Below are 24,659 nucleotides of genomic sequence, written 5' to 3'. Positions count from 1 at the left end.
AAGCTAATGGACAGTGGGGCTTAGGTGCAGCCAGAGGTCTGACAATCCCATTCCTCCCCATTCCTTTGAAGAAATGTACCAGGGGGCGCCTGGGTGGTTCGGTCAGTTAAGCATCCAACTTCAGCTCAGGTCCTGACCTCATGGTCTATGAGTTCGAGCCCTGCATCGAGTTGTGTGCTGACAGCTCAGAGCCTAGAGCCTCCTTTGGATTCTGTGTCTCCCTCTCTCTGCCTCTCCCTGCCCTCAAAAATAAATATTAAAAAAAAAGAAATGTACTAGGTATTCTATTATACAAATTTAACCTTTTTGCTCTTCCTCATTTTACCTTATGTATTTCTCCTACTTATTTTCTGCCCCCACACTACCCCAAATTCAATTCTTATTCTTCCTGTGTCTTTGTCGCATCTGATAAACCATAGCTGAAATTTTTTTTTAATGTTTATTTATTTTTGAGAGAGAACGTGAGCAGGGGAGAGGCAGAGAAAGGGGGACAGAGGATCTGAAGCGGGCTCCACGCTGATTGCAGCGAGCCCGATGCGGGGCTCGAACTCACAAACCATGAGATCACAACCTGAGCCAAAGTTGGACGCTCAACCAACTGAGCCACCCAGGCACACCTGAAAATTCTTTAAACAGTGTCTGCAGGTCTTCTGAGAAAAAGTGCCATAAAATAATCTTTAAATACTTACAAGTAATTTTTATTCCATATAATATTGATAATATGGATAAATATATTTAGGCTTTCAGGCACCCTGAATATTAGACAAATTTTCTTGGAATCTTCATATTCATTCTCTCTCTCTCTTACACACACACACACACACACACACACACACACACACACACACACTTAGAATCAGAAATGAAATTTGCTTTTGAAATGATTATTCAATACTACTCACACCTCAGCCAAGATTTCCACAATGCCTGGATAAACAAAAAAGGAGTTCAATACTGAGATTCTTTGGCTATTTTCTTTTTCTGCACAGTATGATAAATAATGATTAAAAGCATAAAATATATGTTAATAATACAAAGTAAAACCATGTCCAGTGCTTTGCAGACTTCATATCCTGGGGTGCTGACCTTCCAACAAATCTGCAAGTTGTATTTTCTGTGGCCATAGAGACTTTTTAGAACAGGAGAGCCTAAACATGAGACAATAACAGCTCATATAGAGGATTACCTGGTTTCTCTACAGGGGATAGGCTCAGGTATCAAGAGGGAAAAGAAAGATTTCCATGAATCATTTACAATGATTTAGCAACAAACACAAAGACACACATGATGATGAAAGTCCACTTAAATAACAAGCATTTACAACAAGACACAAAGGAAGGCAGCAGTCACATGGAGCTGTGTTTCACTAACCATGTGCCAACTGGAAAAAGAAATACAAAGTAAATCAACCTTAACTGGAATACCCAGTATACCTAGCTTCACAGGATAGATAGGTTCCTAAAAAGTTCTGTATAAATACAGTTTTTTTCCTCCCATAATTACAGAGAGAAAGAGAGAGAAACTATTAATATCTTCCAGTAAATTCCTTTATAAGGAGAGAAATACTGTTATATGGCAAACAGACATCTGCTTTGATTCCCTGACAGAAACGATTAAAAAAATGTATAATACATGATGATTTATATAACAGCATGTTTTCTATTTTTTAAACATTTTTAAAAAATGTTTACTTATTTTTGAGAGAGAGAAAGGTAGAGAGCAAGCAGGGGAAGGGCAGAGAGAGAGGGAGACAGAATCCTAAGCAGGCTCCATGCTGTCAGCACAGAGCCCGACATGGGGCTCGATCTCATGAACTGTGAGATCATGACCTGAGCCAAAAGCATTTTGGAGGTTTAACCGACTGAGCCACCCAGGCACCCTCTTTTTTTTTTTTGATTTAAAAAAATGTTTATTTATTTTTGAGAGAGTGTAACAGCATATTTTTTAAAAACAAGGCAAACCTGTATGTCACTATGGATATGAAAAGTGGAGAAGAAACCAGAAGGCTGATTTCCATTTTACTTTTGGTATTTAAATGCCATAGTGATAACTGAACACTGTAGTGCAAAGAGTCAAACAAATTATTGGTAAATTACCTTGTAAATTACTTATGCCTTCAGTCTGTAGTCAATAAAATATATACCTTGTCTCTGGTTTACTCAAGACCACAGAAATTCAGAATAATCAACCATTCTAGGTGGCTTTTTATAGCTTTCCAGGCAGTGAGCACTGTATTTTGTTAAATGCAGGCATTTAATTAGTAGATAGTAGTAAAATGCAATTTTCCACATTAAACTATTTTCTATATAAACTAGCTTTCTGGATGCTGACTTGTAAAGACAGGTTATTGTCAGTTCATAGAACAGGTAATAACTCATTTTTGTCTCTGTTTTCTGATTCTATAGAAGAATGCATTCTTTCTGCTGTCATCAAAAAATAATTTCTGAACAAATATTCTCCAAGATTTTTCTTTTTTATTAAGCTTATTTATTTTGAGAGAGAGGGAGAGAGAGAGTGGGGGAAGGACAGAGAGAGAGAGAAAGAGAGAGAATCCTAAGCAAGATCTGTGCTGTCAGCACAGAGCTGGACGTGGGACTCGATCTCACGAATTGTGAGATCGTGACCCAAGCTGAAATGAAGAGACACTTAACTGACTGAGCCACCCAGGTGCCCCTTTCCAAGATATTTCTTATGTTACTGTCCAATAAATTAAATGCTTTGTAAAAAATCATTTTATTTTATTTTTTTCATCATGGTAAGTGTACTCCTTGATCCACATCCCCTATTTCCCCCATCCCCTCACCCACCCCCTGCCTGGTAACTGTCAGTTTGTTCTCTATAGTTAAGAGTCTATTTCTTGGTTTGTCTTTCTCTCTTTTTTTCCTTTGCTCATGTTTTGTTTCTTAAATTCCACCTATGAGTGAGATCATATGATATTTGTCTTTCTCTACCTGGCTTATTTTGCTATTGTCTAGCTCCATGCATGTTGTTGCAAATGGCAAGATTTCATTATTTTATGGCTGACTACATAAACTAAATATTGTCAGACTAACTTGAATACCAACAATACCTGTTGTGTTATTTCTTATGCTATAAAGGAAACTGTACCATAATTTCTAATTATCCTATGGTTGATGAGCTTATTACAGTCATCCTACCACAAAAGTGCAAAGTTCAATAGATAACTTTTTTCCCCATTACAGTATAAAACAGCATTTTGACTTTTATTTGAAAAAGACTGTGACAAATGGCTATTAATTCAATGTATACAATCTATCTAATATGATTTAAATTTACCAACACAAATGACAGGAAGAAATTCCCATGGTTCCTGGCATACATGAAGAAGTGTTTAAGTAAATGAATCTAGTTGATGAAAGGCAACTATTATGGACAAAATCCACAATGGAAAAGGGATTATTTTTTTCCTTGCTCACTATGGAAATTCACTGGTTACAGTTCTTAAATTGCAGATCTTTTCTTTAATGGCAACTTTTGTAAAAGATCTCTAACAAGACACCATTGCTGATTATGTAACCTTGATGCCACACTGCTATGATTTCTGTTTTGTGCCAAAAGACAAAAAAATAAAACAACAAATTTTGTTAATGTTTTAAAATAAGAACACCTTCTAAATCAACTGCTACCTGTCAGTGTAGAGCCAGATCTCCTGAAAGATATAGTATGAGAAATGACAAGCAGTATAAAGAGTAATAACGATTTTCACAAAAATCCAAACTTTATAACATCTGAATGGACAACATCGAAGAACAAAGCACCCCTTCCCAGAGAATGTGCAGTATAATTAGTCAGAAAGGTGTGGTGCTGCTTTTGGTTGTGATCAGTCGGTTGGAAGGATCATCAAATAAACAATCTAGCTATTGCGGCTTTGCAAGGAAACTGATCATTCTTAGTGGTGAATATTAATGAGCACTTTTTAAAAAGGTTAGAGCAAAACTAGCTTTGCAAATCACTGCACACTTTGTTGCAATGCACAGTTGGTAAATCAACAGTTTATCTAATCATTATCAATACAGCATACTTTGATATATTGGATATAAATAACTGTCACTAAAAATCATGTGCTGTGTGTTCAGATAAAGCTATAGAGATCTGCCTTGTTACCTAGCAACTGAGCAAGTAACTGCCATACTGCAAAAAAAAAATCCTCATGTTTTAGGGAGAAAGGATGTTCATAAGACTCCACATAAAGATATTAATAAATCCAAAGTATACATTAAGGTACCAATGCCAACTATTTTAGATACATCCATGGCCTATGTTTTGAAATACCATGCAGTAATGAAAATGGTCAATATTTAGATCTAGTATTTGAACTGATCATGAACAACAATGCTCTGCACAGTCGTTTTTTTTTTTTTTAAGAATCACCATATATCACTAATTTTTTACTTGTACTTTCACAGACACAGGAATTCCAACAAGAGCTTATGTACAGATTCTATTTATTGAAAGGGTGATGTTTGATTATTTAAAATAAAATAATACTGTTCTGAGTAATTAGTTCACTGTTAGGGATCCCAATTACTCTTACATTTCATAAAGCAGCATAACGCATTAAATTTATATCATTTGGGGGAGTCTGGCTTGCCAGCTAATCTAAGTTCTGGTTTAATTTTACTAAAAATCTGGATTTCAGGACTGTCTTACATAAAATCTCTCTGTAAGAGCACTAGATAATTGGGACAATTTTATCATTTGGCATCTTGGGTCTACATAATGCAGCACGTGACCAGTCTTCATGCCCCAGAGTGGAAGCAATTCCCTCTGGGGTACAATGCAGGTGACTGGCCGTGGCCTGCATGATGATGATCATGTGAGAGAGAGGAAACCGTGTGCCGATGACTCTGCAACAAGCAGAGAATGTTCTGTGGGCAGATATGGCTGTGACTGCCAATGTCTCCACAGTACCTCAAACCTACCGCTTACGCTGCATTCCTGTGTTGACATAACATACAATGCTTTCATTTATATTTGTGTGGACAGAGACACAGTTCAGAAAAGTTCTTCAAATGATTACATGGAATTAACATAAAGATGCATAATTTAAAAAATGAAATTATAAATTAGGTACTTGGTAGTGAAATCCACTAAACTGTTTTCATTGGATTTTACTCATTCTCACATTACTACCAAAGTCATCTTTGATTTGAGAAGTACTCTGCACTAAATGTGCTAAATAAATCATATTTATTCAAAATCAATATGAAAGCAGAAAACTATCTGTTTGAGTTTGAGGTGTGGGTTTTTAGGGAAGGCAGCAGTTCATAAACCCCAATGTTTCAGAGAATTGGTTGAAGATATCTGGTCATATGCCCCCACATCTTGCTTGAGAAGCATGGAAATATTTTATAAGGCTCCAAGGTGTTTTTCTTTTCACAAGTACTTCACATATATTAATTTCATTCAATGCTCACAGCTCTGTAATACAGGGAACATCCATATCAATATCACCATCTGATTGATGGGAATCCAAGTTAAGAGAGCGACCCACTGGAAGGCCACAGAAGCTGGTAAATAACAGAGCTGGGATCCATGTCTTGATTCCCAGATCAACATCTATCATAAAACATTATGCTTTTAGTTTGAATAAAATGATTTCACTCTGTAGAGAATAAGCCTAAATTTTGTTCACTATATGTACCCTGTCCATATATAGACAACTGAATTTAAAAAGTGATGAATGATGTCATAAAGGTTATTGTCCCTGCTCTCGAAGAGCTTAATATCTCATAGGGAATATAACGTATGTATGCGAATACCCAAAAACAAGGCACAAAAAACTGGGTGTGCAGAGAGAGGCTGGATTATTTCTAATTGAAAGGCTGCAAGGAAAAAGTGCCAGACATGACCTGGCACAAAGGGTAGGATCTGAAATAGCATGAGGAAAAGCATGAGGGAAGATGTTTGTGATGGAGTCTTCTTAGTCAACCAAAACCTCCATAATTTACTCTTGATGCTAGTTAACCTTTGTTATATAATGGTTCATCTTCCCCTGACTATAAAAGAGTCTATTTCCATTTGCTTTGGTTAATAATATCACTAAAACATTTTTATGTTTCTTGATATAAATTGTATAACTGAAGACATTATGCTGAATTTTAGAGCTAGAGGGAAGACTGGCTTTACAAATGAGGAGCCTAAAGTCCAGAGAGATTAAGTAGCCGGAGGCCGTGTGACTACAACTTCTTAAAAAAGTAAATATATGCAAAGTGCTTAGTACAGGGCATGTCACAGTGAAAGGATTCTGTGTGTCTGATATTGTTATTTTTTTATCATTGTAATTTTTACTGGAGGAGTTGGATCTGGAATCTGTTTCTTAATCTGGAATAGTGTTCTTTCCCCTAAGCACATTACTTCAAAATATAGCAGTTCTTTACAATGCACATCTTCTAAGAGCAAAAGCTGTATTTTAATTACAAAACTTATTAAATAAAAATGTATACAGATTCACTTTGAAAACAGAAAAATTGAGTCTTTACAAAGAATAATCTATAGCTTTTTGTTTAAAATCAAATCTTTATCACTTTGAATTATATTTCATTGAAGCGTTAATAGCCAAAAGCAAGTCTGAATGATCTTTGAAAGGTAACACTTCAGTTACTAGTTACTGTGTAGATCTAGAAGTATAAAATTTCCCATCTCTAAAATGTTCTCTTGTCTACATTTCTCACTAGTTCATGCCAACCATTAACCTGATACGTTCATAATGAAAGATTTCAGACATTTGTTACACTAAGAACAGTTTATGCTGAGCCTAAAGAGTTCATACATGAACACATCTTGATTAGTACATATTCATTGTAGGATTCCCTATGTTTACATTCTCTCTTCCTAAATGATGTCATCCAGGCACATGGCTTTAGGTACCACCTATATGCTGAGCATCTTTCCTCTGAGTTTCAGACTAGTTGATCCAACCACCTGCTTGACATTTTCATCTGGATGTCAAGTTTCTCAAACTCAAAATGCATAAAACAGAATTCTTGATTCCTTCTCCCACCTTAGTCCAATCTGTTCATCATCTACCCAGTTGCTAAGACCCGAAATTTAGGAGTCATTCATAGCTCCTTCCTTTCCTTCATCTTTCAAATTAATTCATCACCAAGATGTCTATGTTCTATCTCCAAAATATATACCAGAGTCTGATTTAAGATGACAAATTTAGGGGCGCCTGGGTGGCGCAGTCGGTTAAGCGGCCGACTTCAGCCAGGTCACGATCTCGCGGTCCGTGAGTTCGAGCCCCGTGTCAGGCTCTGGGCTGATGGCTCGGAGCCTGGAGCCTGTTTCCGATTCTGTGTCTCCCTCTCTCTCTGCCCCTCCCCCGTTCATGCTCTGTCTCTGTCTGTCCCAAAAATAAAAAAAATAAAAAAAAAATAAAAAAAAAGATGACAAATTTAAATTGCCTCACAGAACTTCCCTTCTTAAATAAATGCCTAGCAAAATGTGAAGAAAATGGTGAACATTAGTAAACAAAACAAAAAAACCAGACAGTTACCAATCAAGAAAAGGCATATACGTATGAACAAACTTCAAAAAACAGTATCCAAGGAAAGAAACAGAAGATTCTGGAGCAGGACTTAAAAAAAAAAAAAAGGGCACAATGTTGCTTGGTTTTTAATCCTGTTCTCACTCCCTAGAGAGGTGAGTCAACAAAATTCTAAACATTTTCACTAGTAATCCTAAATTTAGAGAAAAGTACAGTCAGTGAATATCCTTATCGGTTTCTTCTCTCTAATGGAAATGTGTGAAATGGGAGAAAGGGAGCAAAGAGCTGACTCTATGGAACTGAAGATGGCAGGGCTGCCCACAGTAATGAGGAAACCCATGACATCATAGGTTATCTCCAGAGTAGCTACTAGCTCATACAGAACCCTTTAGTTAATTACAATAAATAAATAAATAAATAAATAAATAAATAAATAAAAAAGCTGTCCTTGGTATTTCCCACCCATCCCCTCCCAAGTTGGTGAAAAGAAGGTTGATGAGGACATTGAGCAAAATGTGAGCTAGCACAGCCCAGGAAATCTATAACCCAAACTGCACAGAGCATGAGCTACCTCTCTCTATAATTTCTACCCACTCAAATCTCTTCAGACTTCAGGAAAGTGGACAGACCCAGATAGTAAAACATAGTTGAAAGAGGAAAGCAGGGGCGCCTGGGTGGCGCAGTCGGTTGAGCGTCCGACTTCAGCCAGGTCACGATCTCGCGGTCCGTGAGTTCGAGCCCCACGTCAGGCTCTGGGCTGATGGCTCGGAGCCTGGAGCCTGTTTCCGATTCTGTGTCTCCCTCTCTCTCTGCCCCTCCCCCGTTCATGCTCTGTCTCTCTCTGTCCCAAAAAAAATAAATAAAAAAAGTTGAAAAAAAATTTTTAAAAAAGAAAGAGGAAAGCAAACTGGTCCCCAAAAAAGTGGGAAGTGATTTAAGAGGTTACTTTACACCATGTCTAGGCAGAGCTCCCCAAGCATCAGCAAGAAAAACATTATGGCCAATCTGCAAGGAAGGAGGACAGGAGAGCAGAAGAGAGGATGAAAAGAAGGAGGGAGAGAGGAAGGGAGGGAGGAAGGGAAGAAAATAAAATGTATGGGTCACAGCATAAGAAACTAAATCTAGAAGAACTTCATTCAGAGAAAAAGAAGGAAATCCTCACACGAACTTTCTATTCTAGAAGAATGGTTTCAGTAAAAATTGAAGCTTACAGACAGATTGATGAAACAATGAAATGGGATGAAAAGAGAGACTGCAGACTGATGGAAACAAATAGGGACCAAAGAGCATCATTTCAAAATCAATCAATAAATTAGAAACATCAGGAAACAGAGTAGACAGTTCTGAAAATGGAATTACTGACACAGGAGAAAGGATTTTCATACTCACTGTGAATGCAGATGAAAATAACAAAAAATTAAATTATGAGGAAATTAATAAATGTGGAAGAGAGACAAAGATGATCCAAAATAAGGATAAGTGATGTCCCTGAAGTAGATAACAATACAAATGCAATAGAAAGTGGATTCAAAGATAGGACACAATATCAGCAGATTTCAAGAGCATATCGTAATGCAGAAAATTTTGACACAGAGCATTCAACACCTGGATATATCCTAGCAATGCTACTGACCTACGAAGAGGAAGAAAGAATTTTTAGGGATCCAGGCAGAAAAAAGGCAAATCATTTACAAAGGGTGGTCTCAGACCGCACAGAAATAGTGAATGCTAGTAAACAATGGCTGCAAAATTATAAAGGAAACAAAGCATAATACAAGAACATTATACTCATATGATATATACTGAATATCAATACTCACATATTGTTCAGTTATAAAAGTAGTAAGAGGACATACTCAAATATTAAAACAAAAACAAGAACAAACCAAAGCCCTTAGAAATGCAGTAGCCACTCATCTTTCTTAAAATAAGAACAAAAAGCAATTAAGGCAATTCAGAGATGAATCAAAGAATTCAGTCAGGAGCTTATACTACAGGATGGGGAAACACTGGGTCTGTTTTAATAAAAGAATTTATACTAAACAAACTTAGTACTAATGATTATAGAAAAGAAAGTATTATAAACATGGTCAATATAAAGTAATTAAAATTATTAGCTGAGAATAGGAGATGGGCAATAATGCGACTGCATTATCTTATGGCAAAGAATCAATTTAACATATTTAAAATTGGAATATGTAGTTTTACAAAACATAATGATTCCAACTGTGAGGTGGGTTTATTGTACGGCTACTGAAGCTTAAGTTTCCAGGCCCTTCATCTACTTGGGTGATTTGCTTTCTCCCGGGCCCCAGCGGTGGGAGGGGGGTTGTTTTCACAGCAAAGCTTTCATAAGATCTTGCTTTTGTACAATTGGTAAAATATACTCTATTTTCTTTTTAAACATTTTATTAGTTAACGTTACTTAAGCTTAGTAATTCTTTAAACCATGAATTGGGCAACAAACCAAAGTGGTATTAGCCCTACCACTGACTTTGTTGTTTTTGTTTTTTAGTTTTTTAAATTTGAGAGTTGACACACAATGTCACATTAGTTTCAGAATCACAACATAGTGATTCAACATCTCTATACCTTATGCTGTGCTCACCCCAAGGGTAGCTACCATCTGTCACCATACAAAGCTATTACAGTACCATTGACTGTAGTCCCCATACTGTACCTTTTATTCTCATGATTTGTTCATTCCATAACTGGAAGCCTGTATCTCCCGCTCCCCTTCACCCATTTTGCCCACCCCCCCACCCCCTTCCTTCTGGCAACCATCAGTTTACTCATTGTATTTATAGGTCTGATTCTCCTTTTTGTTTGATTATTCATTTGTTTTGTTTTTTAGATTCCAGAAGAATGAAATCATATCTGTCTTTCTCAGTCTGACTTACTTTATTTACTTAACATAATACCCCCAGGTCCATCCATGTTGTTGCAAATGGCAAGATCTCATCTTCTTTATGGCTGTGTAATGTTCCATTGAAATATACTCCATTTTCTTGAAGAGGAGTCCTAAATTCTCAATTCTTAAGTCCCACAAAAGCTCAGTTCACTCTTGCTCAAACCTCCTAGCATTTTTCATAACCATTTCTCTTAACCATCAGGGGAGATCTTTTAGGAAATAATTCTTGTGGTAAAGAGATATTTGAAGTTCAACAGTTATTTAGCTTTTTTTACCTCCATTTTTTCTGCTGTTAAATATAAGAAATTAAAAGGCTTCTTCTTTTAAAATAACATTTCTAGTAAAATTCCACTGTTGCCATTGTTATAAAAGTATTTCTTTCCTTCATGCATCTATTTATCAATCGCTTTGCATATATGCATAGTGATATATGCCACCAGAGCGACTGTAATTGTGCTTGCAGGTAAAGACAGCCTAGAACACTGCTGAGGGATTCATAAACCTATCAACAGATGGTGTTAACCCATTTTATTTCCTAATTTCAGTGTCTGAAGTTGTTCACCAGTTTTCTATGTACAGTTTACAACATGCTAAAACACTTTTGCTCAGTTCTCTGTATCTGTAAACAGCCATGTGTTCTCTGATGGTTACCTGCAGTGGCACCCTGTATGAAAATAAAGACTTCTTGCCATAAAAAAAGTATGTCTTCCATGATTATCAGTCTCATGTTACAGATGGTTATTTCTGAGTGGTGGGATTTAGGGTAATTTGAAATTTTAATATTTGCATTGTGCACATCACCTGAGTAATTATGATCACATATCAAAATATCAAAAATAATACAGTGATTATTTTCCTTAAAAATGCCAAGATAATAACAGATGTTACTTTGGATGGTGAGAACTATGGAGAATGGCTATTTCCTTCTTTGTATTTTCCTGTACTTGCAGAATTTAAAAACGCTTTTCACTCTTTGAAATTGCGACGCTTTCCACATCTCTTCTTTGTTTACTGCCACAACCCAGTCCAAATCACGATCATTTCTCACCTGGACTACTTTAACAGTCTTCTTGTGGTTTCTCTGTGTCTATTCTTGCCCGAGTAGTATCCAGTCTTCACAGAGCTGCAAGTGTATTCTTTTCAAAGGTAAAGCAATCACGTTTCTGCTTTAAATTCTCCATTTGTTCCACACTGTTTTCAGAATAAAACCCAGACTCTTCGCCATGACTGATAAGGTTGACCTGCAACCCCACAGGACTGCTCTCGGTTGCCCAAACACACAGCATTTGTTCCCTCAAGGGCTTTTCCACATGCAGTTCCCTTTGCCTGCCTGGGAAGCTCTTTCCCCAGAATCTCTGCATGGCTGGTTCCTGCTCAGCATTCAGGTCTCTGGCTGAGGGGCACTGTCTCAGGGACACCTTCTCTGAACACGTTTTTAAAGTAGCACCTTCCTCTCCAGGAAACTCTCAAGCACTTTACCTGTTACATGGCCTTCACAACACTTACTACTACCTGAGATTATTTTCTCCATTTATTTATTTACTTGTTTGTATCACTCCTTCCCAACTAAATACCTGCTCTAGAGAACAAGAACCTTGTCTATTTTGTTCACTATTATATCTCCTGCCCCAAGAAAGCAGACATTCAATAAATATTTCTAGAAGACAGCAGACAACCAATAAATATTTCTCAAGTGAAAGAATACATACAGAGATTGTTTCTTGGATTAAAAGGAAGGATTTTTATATGCAAAGCTGTCTTTTAAGCCAGTTGCTTAGAATTCAGAATGCATATTCCTTCAAATAAGCTACAGTATAAATAATAATTAAATATTAAAGTTAGCTCACAAAAGTCTACTAGACCCACAATGGAATAAAATTCTGCATACGTGCAACAAAAATTCAAGCAAATCAACATGATGAATTATCATTGGCATAATGTACAATTAAAAAGAAATATTTTGATTAATTTAAATGTGAACAAATTACAAATATTATTTATCTTTCATATGGGTGGAGATATTTGTGGGTATTCTAAAAGGGACCTCAGGGCATTCTGAGGGCTCTAGAGCTTTCTGGTCCTGGTTTTTTATTGGATATAAGCTCACTTATAAAATGTATAGCTTTTGGCTCCTTTCTTAACAGACATATCAGACCCTGAATGCTCATCAGTCATGACTTGGGTCATTGTTTTTTAAAAAAAAAATTTTTTTAACGTTTGTTTATTTTTGAGAGAGACAGAGCGTGAGTGGGTTGGGGGCAGAGAGAGAGGGAGACACAGAATCCGAAGCAGTCTCCAGGCTCTGAACTGTCAGCACAGAGTCTGATGTGGGGCTTGAACTCATGAACAGTGAGATCATGACCCGAGCAAAGTCAGATGCTTAACCGACTGAGCCAGGTGCCCCTTGGATCACTGTTTTTATAAAAAATGTAAAAGAGGAAAAAACAGAGCAGTATTCTGAAAGTATTAGGAGAGGGGACTAAGGAAAAGGATTAAAGAATGTGTGTGATCTGAAAAAATACCAGAACTAAGAGCCGTGAATGAGACGAAAGAAAAAGTCAGGGATGAGTGGTCATGAGAAGATGGGGGAGAAGAGGTTCTCCCATAAGTGATGAGGAAATTTCACCATCTAAGACAGGTTCCCTGACTGGAGAACTTCAGGGTGGGTAAAAGAAGGGAGAGCCAGTGTGTAAACAATGTTGAAACTTGGGAGGGACTATATATTTTTAATTTGAAGCTTTGTCCCAAATTTGGTTTGGCATGAGTGTTTATGACTAATCTACCAGTAGGGTGAAATAAATAGCATCATTCATATCAGGAGTATCAACCAACCCTTGGGAGATGTTGGGGAGGCAATGCCAGACCTTCCATTCCTGAGGGATAGCTATACTACAGGAAAACAATTTGAACCAATTATTTTTATACTAAGTTGACAGTTAGGACAGAAAAAAAAATGCATTAAGAGCCAAGAGATACTGCATATGGTCTGCAAGTCTTTTCTGGAGAAGTGAATCATGGAGATACAGAGAAGCAGCTTATTTTTGCAGTTACATTTTATATTTCTAGAAAAATAACTACAACATGGTCGTGATTTCTAAACACAGGGAAATGAGACTTTTATGAAGCTCACACAACACAAAACTCACCACCTGTTGCAGCTACAACTATACGCGAGTCACTCCGAAGCCTTAATTAAAACCAAGAACAGACCACAGAACTTATGGCAACCAAAAAATTACCTTAATTGAAATGTGCTAAAATGAGAGGATGCTCAAATAGTCTTAACATACAACTTTCTCCTGCCAAGAGTCTTGGTTTTAAAATGGCCACAAAACCCTCACCTGACCAATGTTACTAAGTACCGTTTAAACATACAGCCAAGCAGCACTGAGATTATTCTGGGGGCACCTGCTGATTCTAACAGTCTTCTATGCACTGCAAGGGCAGTTGTCTGTAGTGACAGAGGTGTCTCCAGGAAAATCTCAATGCAGTCATAGATTTTCCAGACCACATCCTTGTGGTTAGTCCTGGGAGGTTAGCAGTTTCAGTTTAGTTACATTAATTCCAAGCCCCAAAGGATGTATCCATAAAAGTCATTTATAGAACAACTTTGTTTTGAGATTTACCTAAAAATATATTACCAAGTATTAGGTAACCAAGGGGGAGCAGAAAATGCATTTTTGCTTTTTCCAGTTCAAGTTTTGGTCTGACCTTCTCTGCATTTCCTCCTATTCTCATATAAGAAAACTACCAGTAAACAGTCTGTAAGTCTTTGCTCTGTAAATACCAGAACTAGGAATTTTTAGGGAATATTTAGGAAAAATTTTTAGGGAATTAATCTTGGAGTTTCATCTAAACAAGCTAATATATCCTCACAATTAAAAAAAAATGACTCAGCTTAATCATATTTTGACTTCTAAAAAAAATCTTACAATTGCATGAAGAGAAAAATCAGATGAACAAGAATGGTTTTCATCTCACACTGGAATTATAAGAAAGGTTAATTTTTACATGAAAATTACATCTACATAAAAATAGATTTCTGGAACAATGCATTATTGACAGTTATGTGGGAAGATAAATGCACTCATGTAAATGTTCTTTCTCAAGCAAATTATTAAATATATTGACAGTACTGCACTTTGAAAGCAATCATTTTAAAGAAATCAAATATTAATACAAGTGTAAAGATATCACAGCTAATGTAATCTCTAATTCAAAGAAATATGTATGCAACAATTTTTTCCCAAGGCTTATCGATATACACTGCTATTAAAGTCAATGGCAAACATTTATGCTTTGTTATTGTTTATTGTCCATGGAAGGAAAACATAGCTGGCCAATTGGTAAATCTGGATTGTGTTCACACATCTGTTAATTATTGGTGGCTTATGAAAGACCTTGTACTTTGATTACTGGTATTGGCACTTGTAAATACTAAGTAAGTCTGAGTTACTGCTGTAGGTCCAAAATATGTAAAAATCAAACATATCTATGGAAATGCAAATGTTTTACCCATGACCATTAATGACTTTAATCAAGCAGATCTCCAAATTAATTTTGCTAATTGTTCATTCCTCCCGGGACATTAAGTGGCTTGATGGATATTCCTGTGACATGTGTTGACACTAGCATCTGCTCAGAAATAGGGACATCAATAAACTCTACCCTGTGTCTCTATAGACTCTGCCAGCGCTATAAACACTGACAATGCCAAAGCATTGATTTCAATATAACATTTGCAGAACATGTCTGCCTTACATTTAGAGAAAGGATAAACCTGCTTTAAAACCCATGGCACTCAAAAGTGCTTACTCAATGAATGCTGCAATGAGAATGACTTGATAATAAACTGTAAAATATCTCCCAACATTTACAAGAGGATAATAACATTACAACTGATTACTGGGAATGCCTGTCCTGTATAATGTACTGTCTACTAATTTATACTCCATTTGGAGCATGTAGAGTAACTTTAAACAAATACTACACTCTTAAAGAAAGCAATTCCTTAACATTTCATACCTGCTATACCATTTGCAGTAAATTAATAGACAAGAAATATATCAGAAATCAATGTATGAAATGTATGAAAAATTGGTTAAACCTGCAAACTTTTAGATTGTTAATAAGTGATTATCATTTTAAATTGCTGACAAATAAATGCATTTATACAGTTTTGTTAAAAATTCATTATCCTAAAGTATCTTACTTAATATTGCACCATGCTATATTTCAAAATTATTCTAATGGAGATTTGATCTCCAAGTAGAGGCAAAACACTTTGTTCTCTCTCTGGTTCCCCTTAGCAGAACTGTAACAATGTAGGGTCTCTCATTTCTGATATAAAGTGACGATGAATGGTCACTTTACTATCACTGATTAAGGAAAAAATATTGCTTCTACTAAAAGTGCCAAAGTGCATCAAGCAAAGTAATTCCAATGCGGTAAAATTAAGTTTGGCAATCAGCAAAGGCAGGACTAAGTTCCCATCCTTGAACACGAAGCTCTAATTCTTCTTCACTGCTTTTTCCAAAAATCATTATCTCCCCTGCATTCGGAAGCTTCTTTGTAACACTGTTTTTGTATGACACTGTCACTAGGTCTCCCAGGTAGCATACATCTGTTTTTAATTTCATTTGTACCAGACCAGTTACGCCTTTCTCCACCACCTGAGTCCAGGAGGATCACTGCCATCACACCAAGTCCTACTCAGGACTGACAGAACAACAGAACGGATCACTTCTGAAGAAGGCTTTATGGTGGAATGCCAGCACAAGTCATTATAGCCTATTTTGTCACACAGCCATCAACAATACGGACTCAAATAACCAAGCACCACTGGCATCTCCTTGCCGAAGCTCATCCGCTGAGTACAAAGAACACAGGTTTTGAAGCAACCTCTAAGACGTTTTCTAATTTTCTTTCCTCTTTCCCTTTCGGCTCCAAACTTCAACAGGACTCTCGGAGGAGAATTATAGACTCCCTTGATAACTTGTGTCAACATTCAGACAAGTCTTCGGTTGGACCTAATTCCTCATGTTGCCCTTCCAACACTGTTGCCTCTAATTCTGTCTTTCCAGATTCAAGAGTCCCCATAACATGTATACTAACCTAAGTGTCTAAGAATCATAGAGCTCAAAGTTCTTATGCCTTCATTCTACAGATACAACATATTGGGAATGTATATGCAGCACTGGGACTGAATTTTTAGTCTTCTAAACTAACATCTCAGTGGCTCAGGGAGGAGAAATGATAACTGCAGGGAGGACTAGCATTCCTGGTCAATCTCTGAAAATGCAAAGCCTTCCTGAGCTGCCCATTTGTTTTAGGGGCTCATGTTTGCAGACAGCTGGTTTTGGAGAGAGAGAGAGAGAGAGAGAGAGAGAGAGAGAGAGAGAGAGAGAGAGAGAAACAACTAACCAACCAGCCACACAAAAAACCGCGGCAGTGGCAGTATCCTTATAAAAACAAGTCCTTGTTTAGCTTTGGCAAGTTTTAGCTTGGAGTAAAATTACATCCAAGTTACAACCACGGAAATTGGGATTTCAATAGAAATGCTGACCCGACCTTGACGAAAGCAGTAAACTGCGCTCTCTGCTGCTCTGTTACTGTTCTCCAAGGCGTACCACCGGAAAGTCCATGCCGACGTCCCCCTCCGATTAATCAATGTATGAAAAACACGAGGGGAGAGGGCACGCTCAACATCAACCCTTCCAGTGTCTATTCTTCCTGCTACTCCTCAGAGGTGATTCAAAGCGCACCTGAAAATTACATGGCTTTTTAATTTTGAAGACAAATGACCTTTGGAAAATATATACTCATGAAAGTCAAACCGTTTGGAGAGACATCCAGTAATTTACCGCTTCAAACTCCTCGCAACCGCGAAGACGAGGAAAGGAAAGGGAAAACCAATAACCAAACCACGTTAGAAAAAAAAGAAAAAAGAAAAAAAAAAAGCCCACACAGTAGAGACCGCTAGCCTGGGCTGCAACAAATGCCCCTGCAAACCCTTTCCGCAGCACTCCCGTATTTTCCGACCCGGCTTCCCGTTTGCTTTCCTGCCCCAGCTGCAGCACCACTTCTCACAACCGCATCTTGGCGAGCCGCGGCCGTGGGCAGCGGGGGAAGCCGTGCCCCGCGCCGCCCGCTGCCGCCCCGCTACTCACCCGAGCCTGTCGGCGCTAGCGACGGCAGCGGCCGCGGGCTTGGCTGCGAGCCGGGATCCGCGAGGGCTGGCGGGCTCTGGCCCCCGTGGACGCGGACATGTGGCTGGAACCTCCGCTCCCCTAGCCGTTGCCTCTGAGCATCTTTCTGGGCGCCCCCAGCGCAAGCGAGCGGCGAGGCGAGGGCGAGCGCGCCGAGGAGGGGCGGGAGAGGCGCCGAGCCTGGCCGCGCCGCGCCGCGCTGCGCCGAGCGCCGGGCTCTCCCCGCCAGCTCCCCGGGCCCGCGCGCGCGCGCCCCCCGCCGCGCCCCCCACCCCGCCGCGCGCCCTCGCACGCGCCCGGCCCCACGCGGCGCGCGCCAGCCCGGGCGGCGGCGGCGGCGGCGGCGCGTCCTCCCCCGAGTGCCGTCTCCAGGGCTGCTGGCGGCGCTCTCCATTGTTCTGCCGCTGCTTCCCGGGGGTGGGCGGCTGGGGCGGTGGGAGGTGTCGGCTTAGTTGCTGGGGAGGGCTTACCACTCAGTCGGACCCTAACTGCGAGAGCGACGCGGGCCCGGGCGCGGCGCGCGGGGGCTGCAGGGCGCCTAGCACCGCGGGCTGCCGGCGCGCGGGGGCTTCCTCCTCCCGCACTCGCTCCTGCTCGGCGCCGGGCGCATCCTGTGTTACTATGGATATTCTCGCTCTTCGCCGCCCCCTCCTCGCACTCCGAGAGGCCGCCGCAGCGGCAGCAGCCAGGCAGCTCCGCAGGCGCCCAGGTGACCAGCTCGGCAGCGGCAGCAGCAGCAGCAGCGGTGGCAGCAGCCGCCACCGCCGCCGTCACTGCCGTCGCAGCCGCTGGGGAGAGGAGGAGGAGGGAAAGGGGGAGAAGGAAGGTCCTGCTCTACTCCTGAGGCCACCTCGGGTTTCCTACCACCAACCGAGCTGCTACGAGTTCACGACTCAAGAGAAGAAGCCACAGCAACCCTCAACTTGTGTCGACTGGTGGCACCACCCGAGAGACTAGAGTTCCACCTGTTCTCGGAGGGGAATGCTCAGCCCCCAGTAGACCTGGAGGGCTACGGTTAACATTCGCCCTTTATCCCTGCCCCGCCCCCCGCCGCGCCGTTTCCACTAGTTACCATTGTACTACTACAAACAGTCGTATGCGTTTATGCTCTTCAAAATTATGCCAATTAAAAGAAGGACACCTTACCTTAAGTGACAAGGCTTTTCACCCATTTTTTTAAATCCCAACAGTTCTTTCTTGCCATAAAGAAATAAAAATTATGTGTGGTTTACAGACTGCTTAATTCCATAACATTTGAATGAACATATCTGGCAACCCACGCACTTCAGTTCTTTGGTGTTCCAACGTTCCATCCAAAAGTGTGAGTTGCCCACTTAGTCTGGGATGAGAACCACAGATTCCCACAAAGGATACCCATCGTCTGAAAACAAAGTAACAGCACCCCACTGTCTGTGAAAAATGGTTTGGAATGAGATACTTTAAGTATTTAAGGAAATGTATAACATGATGATGAACTCCAACAGTATTAATCAATCTGTTTTTTTTAGGGTACTTTCAGTTTCTGAACTTTAAAAGTGCACCTTGATTGCTTTAAAACCAAAGAAAACAAAGACTTTGATCAACTGCAAAAAATAGCCACTAAAACAGAAATGTGAATCAATTTTCAAATAATAGGCAACATTTACTGAGCACCTATGATCCGCCAGCCATCTGTGAATTATCTCATTTAATTTTCAGAACTCTATGAGGTCAGTTTCATTATTATCTTCACTTTACAGATGAAAAATAACAGGCTTAGAGAGATCTGCAGCTAGTAGTTATGGGACACCATTCAGTTCCTTAAACAAGAAACTCTAAATGTCTACCGTTTTGTCTATTTTCATGTCATTGTCTGCTTTTGTGAAGTTCACATTAATAGTATACTCTGAAGCCACCCTGCTAGCAAGAGGCAGGGCCAGGATAATAAACCCCAGGCCTGTGAGGCTCCAAAGTGTGAGCACTTATGTGTATAGAAAGGTTTCTCATTTACATAAGGAGTTTGTGAAGCCTTTTGATTTTATAGGTTATATATTAGAGAAAGAAACAGATTGGACATGATCTACCTTCTTGACTGGGGCATGTTTGGATCTCTCTGGTTTTTGGAGATCAGCGCGCTTTCAGTGGGTTTGGGATTCAGGCCATTTAGTTCTATCTCTCACTGTACAACCAAACACATAAGACTTGGGGTGGAATAGGTGTTTTCTTGGTTTCCCAATCATGTGAATGACTGAAGAATCACATTTCCCAGGGCATCATTCTCTTCTGAGTATTTTTCTCTAGCAACAATATTGGGCTCTGTCAAAAAGATGCTGTTTGTTAGCAATGAACTACAGGCTCTTTAGAAAACAGGTGTGCTCTCATTTTTGTATCATCAAGTCTTCTGCACTCTGGATTCATTTGGGACCTATAGGTCTTTTTGTGTCTATGCCACCTCAAGAGAATGGTGGAAATCTAATTCTCTGTTAGCATTTATGCTTGGCTAAGTGCAAACTCTTCTTGAAGGAGCTGAGAAAGTTGCTGTCCATGGTCGCTGGTACTGATTCTCCATTCAGCAAAATCAGCTCACATATTAAATACTATAGACCTGGAAATTAACTTCATCCTGGCACTAATGAAATTTGGCAATAACCTCCAGATATGCATATCAAAATATAAAGGTTTTACCAGTGTAGTCTGGTTTGGGTAGAAACATTAAATAATTCACAGAAGAATGACTTTTTACTGTTCGGCACTAAAATAGCCCCTACTTACATAGTTGAAATTTTAGACATTTTAATGCTATAGAACAGCATAAAAAATATAAGAGATCATCTTCTGAAACCCTCTAATATTGTAGAAAAGGAGATTGAGGCCAAGAATGGTTAAGTCACTTGCCCAAGGACCTACCCTAACTACAGACAGGAGCAAAACCATGAATTCTTGCCACTTGTTCAGACACTTACCATGATATTATGATGACCCAGGGTAGTCAATGTCAGACTTATTTTTTCCCAGGAATTTTACATTTTTGCTAAAAATCAGTAAATTTACAATTTATGTTATTTAAAATGTTAATAATATATAGTCTTATGTTCTTGGGGGATCTACATTTCATTTTTAATACACTGGTTATATTAAGTAATTTATTGTTCCTTGCAACATGAGACAATTTAGAAAAAAAAAACTCTTATAGTACCAATTCTCAACTTCCTTATATCCTAGTGAAAAGTAAAGCATCCATCCCAAGTCATCAAGAAGCAACCCTCTCCAACATACACTATTTATTTAAGAACAGCAATTTTATATCAGAAAGGACTAATATTTGGGATTCCCAATCTCCTGTATTCTTTCTTTGCATTAAAAAATATTATCCAGAAGACCACGTTGAATATTTTAGTCTCACAAAGTCTAAAGATGGTGGTATATTCTGAAAGAGATATGTAAAACACTAATATGAGTCCATTTGTGTAGATTTAGAGGAATAAAATTACATTAATTGATTCCTTTGTTTTGATGTGGTATTGTGCAGTGGTTAATTAAGCTTTCAATTTTGGAATCAGACCTATGGGCTCAAGTAATGGTTATTCCACTTAACAGTGTTATAATCTTGAGTAAGTTACTAAAATTTTTTGAGCCTTATTTTTCCAACTTGTGAAATGTATGGGATAATAACAGAAATTACTTCGCAGAGCTGTTGTTAGGAGGAAATGAGATTACACACATTTGGTGCTTTTTTTGATGTGCCATTTTGGCTTGGTTATAGTACCCATTTACCTAATCAAACACTAATCTAGGGGTTGCTGTGAAAGTATTTTGTAGGTGTGATTAAAGTCCATAATCAGTTGACTTTAAGTAAGAGACATTATTCTAGATGATCTGATTCAATCAGCTAAAAGGCCTTAGGAGCAGAACTGAGGCTTCCCTGAAGAAAAAGCAGCTCTATCAGTGAATGGCAATTTCAGTCCCTGCCTAAGAGTTCCAGCCTGCCCTTCCTGATGGCCTGCCCTACAGATTTCAGACTACCTAGCCAGTCCTCACAATTACATAGGCTAATTCATTGCAATAAATCTCCTGGTATATACTTACTACTGTTTTTGTTTCTCTGAGTAAGCCCTAACTTATAAACTTTGTAAAGTACTAACTGTAGAATCTGGCACATAATAAACACCCCCAAAATGTTAACTCAAATGTTTTTTATAAAAACCTTTACTGTATACCCCTCACATTCACAGCATCCAGGTATGCACTTTGATAAAAATGTCTCAGAGTTCTGAAATAAAATAGGGATAGATGCCTATTACATTCAATGATAGCAACTCTAACCAGGAAAGGATTTAATGTTTTAGTAAAATTTCCAGGAAAACAAGGGAAATGAACCAACCAGGGCTGATTATTTTATCTGGAGCTATGTAGGAGAATCATGCAAATCTAGTATGATGATGTTTCCTGGGTTAGGAATGAATAAAAAATGAATAAAAAGGTAGGCACTCCTTTCTCAATAGATCCAGATATATTTAGCATCTAACACCAAAAAGATCAGTTTTCATGGATCAACATGTAATTCCATGGTGTAATACAAATTTATTTATGACTATTGGTCTCTAACCAACTAGAATTATACATTTAAGAGAACTGCTTTGAATTCTTGGAGGAAGAAATACTCTCATACTTAAAAATATTAAAGGAAAAGATCAGGTCAGTAAACAAAGTGCAGGGAGGAGTTCTCAGATATAAATAGGATTAAAAGGTGATGGGAAAGTAAGAGAGAGTGAGAACCTTTTGACTTTATATTAAAGCTCTGATAACTTAGATTCCATTTTAACAAATGCACATGTTAAGTCTTGTATTTGTGTGTGTATTCACTAGAGAGAGCTGTCCCATGATCCTTTATACCACATCAATGATTTTTTTAAAGGTAGTGACATAAAAATACTTCTACTCAGGGGTGCCTGGGTGGCTCAGTCGGTTGAGCATCCGAATTCAGTTCAGGTCATCATCTTACAGCTCATGAGTTCAAGCCCTGTGTCACTTGGAGCCTGGAGCCTGGAGCCTGCTTCAGATTCTGTGTCTCCCTCTCTCTCTGCCGTTAACCCACTTGCATTCTGTCTCTGTCTCTCTCAAAAATAAATAAACATTAAAAAAATACTTTTGCTCATTATATCAAGATTTATTGAATACATGTGAGGTCAAACCTTGATTTGGGAGCTGAGGAATAGGAAGGTAGGTTACAGATGGACTCAGACTTTGTGGAACTCTTTCTCTAGGTAACTCTAGTTTATTTTATGGATTTCTTTTTTTTTTTTTTTTTAATGTTTTTTAATTTATTTTTGGGACAGAGAGAGACAGAGCATGAACGGGGGAGGGGCAGAGAGAGAGGGAGACACAGAATCGGAAACAGGCTCCAGGCTCCGAGCCATCAGCCCAGAGCCTGACGCGGGGCTCGAACTCACGGACCGCGAGATCGTGACCTGGCTGAAGTCGGACGCTTAACCGACTGCGCCACCCAGGCGCCCCATTATGGATTTCAACAAATATGTACCTTATTCCAGGAAAATGCTTATATATCCCTTGTCTTACACTGGCTGAGGCAAAATTCTTTTGCTCTCATAGTAACTTTGCTTTCCCTAATAGAGAATTTATTATTTTTTGGTAATTACTTGTTTAGTTATGGCTCTCCCCATGAGATCATGAAGTCAAGGATCCTGCTTGTACTATCTTCTACTTATGTTCACTCCTAATATGCATTAGGAAAATATTTGTTGAACAAGTAAAAGAAAGCTTGGGACATGTCAAGTTTTAGTTGTTCTCCACATAGACACATACAGAAGTTAAATAGAATATAAATCTGGAGCTCATGAGAGAGGTAAGGGCAAGAAATATAGATTTGCTATCAGCTGATTTCCTGGTAGTCGGAAGGCTTGGAAATGGAATGCCATCAACTAGAACTACGTGTAGAATTATCAAAGAACTCTGGACAGCTCCCGCATTGTCCATTTTACATGGTGGGATGAAACATGACCCACTGCTAGGCTAGAGAAATTTTAGAAACTCCACACCCAAATAAATCTTTTCAATCATGTGAACAAGTTTCTAATAAAAAGGTATTTCAGAACTAAGCTATTTTAAGGATATGAATATGGATTTAAAATCACGATATTGTGGAACCTTACTTTTCAATGTGTAGAAAGCAGAGTGTTGAATTTTGGGAAAAAATATTGGTGTGTGTAGATAGGGAGCATGGGACACAAGCCAGAGAGACAGAGCCTGTGTACTGGTGAAGACACAGGATCAAGGAGTTCTACAAGAGGTAGGCATCAGGGAAGGCTCTGAGTAGTGGGCATGTGTGTGTGGCTATTCATGGGGTATGTCTGCCATAGATGCAGTAAGATTCTCCCTAACCTCATGGCTTGCTTGTCATTAATGAGATAAATAAGGTATAGGCTGACTTCCACTTGTCATACATTTTATTATTTGTATTGCATGACCATACTTTTGCTATGGAAAAGATTCCTTTATTTGGATAGCAAATTTAAAACAGTTTATAGACTGCCTATTAACCATGGGCATATTTACAGATCTAACTACCAAGCTAACACAACCCAGAGTGAGCAGAAGGGATTTACACTTTTTCCTGACGGCAAGCAGGCTTGGAATCCAGGGGGAATGAATGTAAACAGGGAGGCCCATCTGCCAGGAATGTTCTGCCTCAGTCTTCTGAATTAAGACCTGGGGACTTGTTTTGGATGTTAACTACATTCAAGGCCTGTGCCACATACAGCTCCACTGAGCCATAGCTAAGACATTCACTTGCAGGCTTTACTTATACACCCCCCACCCCCGTCCCGGGAATCAATCCAGCCACACAACACAAGTGTTAAATACCTCATCCTTCTAACACCTTTAACCAACAGCGCAGCTGTGCTCAACACTCACAGCAACTTACAAGGTTATCCATGAGAAGGTAAGTCTCCAGTAACCTGATCTGGATGTCTGTTTCACTAAGTGGGCCTACATTCCAGACTTCTCAGGGCAACCCTTTTTAAGCGAGTCA

The 24,659-nt window shown here is 39.1% G+C and overlaps 1 protein-coding gene across 16 annotated transcripts in view; it reads right to left on the bottom strand.

Moving 5' to 3' along the window:
* The window catches only part of ANKS1B (ankyrin repeat and sterile alpha motif domain containing 1B), a 1,084,349-nt gene that overhangs the window by 131,161 nt on the left and 928,529 nt on the right, over positions 1-24,659 (bottom strand). Inside the window, exon 1 of one of the 16 annotated variants that reach the window (XM_058741682.1) lies at positions 17,591-17,857. The exons of 14 other annotated variants lie outside the window; for them this stretch is intronic. The gene's annotated coding sequence lies outside the window, so the exon portion shown is untranslated. Of the gene's footprint in view, positions 1-16,991; positions 17,114-17,590; positions 17,858-24,659 lie in introns of those variants that run through there. One more of the 16 variants, XM_058741683.1, reaches the window with a different exon arrangement.

This window comes from Neofelis nebulosa, chromosome 8, assembly GCF_028018385.1.
Source record: "Neofelis nebulosa isolate mNeoNeb1 chromosome 8, mNeoNeb1.pri, whole genome shotgun sequence".
Classification (NCBI taxonomy): domain Eukaryota; kingdom Metazoa; phylum Chordata; class Mammalia; order Carnivora; family Felidae; genus Neofelis; species Neofelis nebulosa.
Note: the sequence above shows the minus strand (reverse complement) of the source record. Positions and strands in the feature narration are given on the sequence as shown.